The sequence below is a fragment of the Tiliqua scincoides genome, chromosome 1, assembly GCF_035046505.1.
Source record: "Tiliqua scincoides isolate rTilSci1 chromosome 1, rTilSci1.hap2, whole genome shotgun sequence".
NCBI classification, from domain to species: Eukaryota; Metazoa; Chordata; class Lepidosauria; order Squamata; family Scincidae; genus Tiliqua; species Tiliqua scincoides.
The window spans coordinates 310055431-310059754 of record NC_089821.1 but is presented as its reverse complement, the minus strand read 5'-3'; the positions used below and the strand labels follow the sequence as shown (position 1 = coordinate 310059754).

General features: G+C 49.1%; 1 pseudogene; it reads right to left on the bottom strand.

Moving 5' to 3' along the window:
- Window positions 1-318: 318 nt before the first annotated feature.
- Window positions 319-435, bottom strand: LOC136638315 (5S ribosomal RNA; annotated as a pseudogene).
- Between the last annotated feature and the right edge of the window lie 3889 nt (window positions 436-4324).

The following is a 4324-nucleotide window of genomic DNA, read 5'->3' as shown; positions in this document are numbered from 1 at the left end:
GCGCACTGAACGCAGACAGTGATTGATGGAGATAATGGCACCTTGAATAGGTCGTAACCGATTCCCAGGCACACAATACTGCATGCTTCTTTCTTCCCATTCATTTTCCGGCATCATCTAAAATAGCAGCGTCACACGACTGTGTCTGCTTCCCAAGCCTCCTGTGTGATTTCTGTTGCCAAAACTTGTTGAAGTCATCAGAAATCTCCAGTCTTTTTTTGTTTTGTTTTGAAGCATCCAGACCCCAAGTGTAGGTTGTGATTATCTCACTGCAGAAGTGATGATTGGCAACCTTCCGTCTCGAAAGACTATGGTGTAAGCCTACAGCACCTGGTATTCCCAGGCGGTCTCCCATCCAAGTACTAACCAGGCCTGACCCTGCTTAGCTTCCGAGATCAGACGAGATCAGGCATGTGCAAGGTAACAGTTGCGGAAGTGAAGCTCAGGACTTTCCCAGGTGCTCCCCTTCCTGCCTTTGCCATGACCAGTGCTGCCTGGATGCAAGGATGCAAGACCACAGGCCGAGCCGCTGCTCCAGGACTGCACTTTGCGCATGATCTTGGCTGTAAAAATGTTTGCCTCGGACACTAAACATTTTCAGCCAAAAGAGCTCAAGAAGCTTCTCTGAGAAGAAACTATTTTAAGTTGGTGATGCAGGTGAGAGGAAGACTGAAGCCCAAAGTGTCAGAAACAAGGGAGTGGCAACAGGATGCAGGTGTCTAGTTGTCAGGTGTGCCCCCTGAAGTATCTGGTGGGCCTCTGTGAGATACAGGTAGCTGGACAAGATGGGCCTATGGCCTGATCCAGTGGCTCTTCTTAAATTCTTTTTCTTAATTAAAGTTTTCAGACTATACCGCAGCCCCACCACCAGTTTTCCTTCTGACAAGCGATGCCACAGATCAAATCCCGCACCTTCTGCAAGCAAAGCACGTGCTCCCTCAATGTACATAGGTGCACGCATAGCTCACAATCAACTAGCAGAATATCCACGGATTTCCAATTTTAGAAGTAGGCTACCTCAGAATGCCAGATGCCAGGGAGGGCACCAGGGTGCAGGTCTCTTGCTGTCTTGTGTGCTCCCTGGGGCATTTGGTGGGCTGCTGTGAGATACCAGAAGGTGGACTAGATGGGCCTATGGCCTAATTCAGCTGGGCTGTTCTTATGCTCTTATATTCTTATGATTTGTTTTTAAACTATATTTATATACCTCTTTATATCTCCCAAACTCAGTTTTAAAGCAGCATCCAATAAAAAGAAAGCAACCACAACACCATTCCAAATCCACATCAGCACAAAAGCAGCTATATTCCCAAGAAAAGTGCTGGCATCAGCAGAGATCCAAGAACTGGAACCAGCAACCCAAAGTACACTGGAGAAGGAAGGGCTTTGACACTGGTCCAGTTGTCCAGGCCATTGAATGCTGAGTCTGAACAGGTTTCTTTCTTTCTTCCAATCAGAATCAGGACCAGAGCATATGGGGAGGGGGTATTTAACCATTTCCCCTTAGATCTAATTTCCCCTTAGATTGCGAGTCCAACAAAAATGCCTCCCCCCAGCATGGGATTAATCTGTGGAACTCCTTGCCACAGGATGCGGTGATGGTGCCTGCCCTAGATGCCTTTAAAAGGGGATTGGGCTGAACAATGGAGGAAAAGTCCAGCACACATTACAAGCCATGAAGGGTATCTGAAACCCCCTGATTTTAGAAGCTGGACTAGCTGGGCCTTTGGCCTGATCCAGCGGGGTCCTTATTACGTTCTCATATTCAACATAAGGCGTTGCTTGGCCCTTTAACCTGCTTGCAAAATGCCCAGAGAGTTGAAGCCATAAGGCACACCTCACAGAGGAGTCTTCCAGTGTTCTGCGGCAGCAATCAAGGAGATGGTGCTTCTAACTGAGATGTCAAATAGTCAAGAGCCCTGGACTCCACTGCCTTGCACTGCTGCCCACTAGATATGTGTCTGAAACAGAGACGCCTGCGTTGGCTCGGTCATGTTGTGAGATTGGATGATGGCTGGATCCCAAAGGATCTCCTCTATGGAGAACTCATGCAAGGAAAGTGCCCTACAGGTAGACCACAGCTGCGATACAAGGACATCTGCAAGAGGGATCTGAAGGCCTTAGAAGTGGACCTCAACAAGTGGGAAACCCTGGCCTCTGAGCAGCCCGCTTGGAGGCAGGCTGTGCAGCATGGCCTTTCCCAGTTTGAAGAGACACTTGGCCAACAGTCTGAGGTAAAGAGGCAAAGAAGGAAGGCCCATAGCCAGGGAGACAGACCAGGGACAGACTGCACTTGCTCCCAGTGTGGAAGGGATTGTCACTCCCGAATTGGCCTTTTCAGCCACACTAGGCGCTGTTCCAGAACCACCTTTCAGAGCGCAATACCATAGTCTTTCGAGACTGAAGGTTGCCAACAATGGTGTTTTTTATTATTATTTCTTTTCAAGAAGAGGTGGGAAATTCACTTTCTAAGTGAAGGAGCCGGGAAGGTGGGGAAGGCTGGTATCAGGTCTTTAGGCAACATTTTCAAACTGCTTTGAAAAGGGAGTATTTGTTTGTAGGAGAAGCCCCTGCTTCCTGCAGAGACCCATCTGGCCTCTGAAGACAATGGAACCTAAAGCTGGGCCTCCTTGGCTGCTCTTAGACGGACACCAAGCTGGAAAACCCACTCCTAGGGTTCTTATTTGCAGCTTGGTGTCCAGCCTGCTACTGCTCATTGATGGTCATCAATGACTTGAGTTGAGATGCGGACACTGTGCCCACCCCTTGCAGTTCCCAACAGAAGCAGCTTCTTTTTCCTGCCGTGGTTGGAAGGCTCTTCTTATCAGTAGCGGCCAAATTGGTCTGCAGAACAAAGAGTGCCCGCAGGACCAGCCAGGCAGCAGAGACATTCCAAGTGTTCCTGGCGTGACCATATTGCTTTCAAGTGGTAGCCCACCCTGCTGGTGTTTACAGGGCAGATCTCTCCGAGCTGGTGGGTTTGCAGACACAACAATAACAGCAAATGCAAAGAGAGCAGGAGGGAGACAAGTCCCCAGCACATGACTAGCAAAGGCACCTGGTCACCCAGGCAAGTTGCTCATTTATTGCAGGGTGATGTGATGTTGACATCTCAGAAATGATATGGGACCTTCCTCCCCAAAGGGCTCCTGTGCCCAGAACAACATTTGGATGGGTCAGGAATGCATGGGGTGGCTGGTTCCAATCACAGAAAACAATCTGGGCCAGGCACTTGGTGCTGCTGTGACCTCGCAGGATCCCAGGCAGCCTGGCAGAGCTTCCAAAAGTGTGGTGTCATCATCCTTGCTCTCCTCCTCCTTTCTGCTCAAGTTCTTTCATCCTCTCTTATCTTCCTTTCGAGAGTTTGAAATCCTCACACTTGCTCAGTTTGCTCCCCATTTTTATCTCTCTCCACTGCAACAGAGCAAATGAGCAATTAATGTGTTGCTCATATTTTTTCAGGCCATAGATCTGAAACACCCCATCCTTGGCATTTTCAACATCCTGCAGCTCGGCTCTGGCTGCCGTCTGCTGAGTCAGGCCTTTGGTCCATCCTGCTGAGTTCTGCCTTCGCTAACGTGCAAAAGCCCTCCAGGGTTTCAGGAAGAGAGGGCCATTATTATTATTATTATTATTAACAGTATTTATATACCGCTTTTCAACTAAAAGTTCACAAAGCGGTTTACAGAGAAAAATCAAATAACTAAATGGCTCCCTGTCCCAAAAGGGCTCACAATCTAAAAAGATGCACATGAATACCAGCAGACAGCCACTAGAACAGACAGTGCTGGGGTGAGGTGGGCCAGTTATTCTCCCCCATTTCCAGGCCTGCCGAGATGCCATAGAAAGAACGCTGGACCTTTGCATGCAAAGCGTGTGCTTTACCCACTGAACCCCCCCTTCAAAACCCGCTGTTGTACAGCTGATCTGTGATGACTCCAGGTCGGGAGTGGAAGACCACAGAGGAGAGACTGGGCAGTTGCACCTGAGCCAGCCAGGTCAGGGCCACAGCACCTTGGATAGCTCCATGGGGTCAGAGGTTGGCTGATGCCTTAAATCAGCCTTTTTCAACCACTGTGCCATGGCACACAGGTGTGCCGTGAATGGTCTGCAGGTGCGCCACAAGAGTTTGGGGGAGGGGGGTCATTTGTTAATAGGGCCAGTGGGGATGTGAGCCCCCCCACCAGCAGCATGGTGTGCCTTGTCAGTTTTCAAAAAGCAGTTTTCAAAAAGCAGATGGTGTGCCCTGATAATTTTAGTACCTTGTTAGTGTGCCATGAGATGGAAAAGGTTGAAAATCACTGCCTTAAATCAACAATTTTCA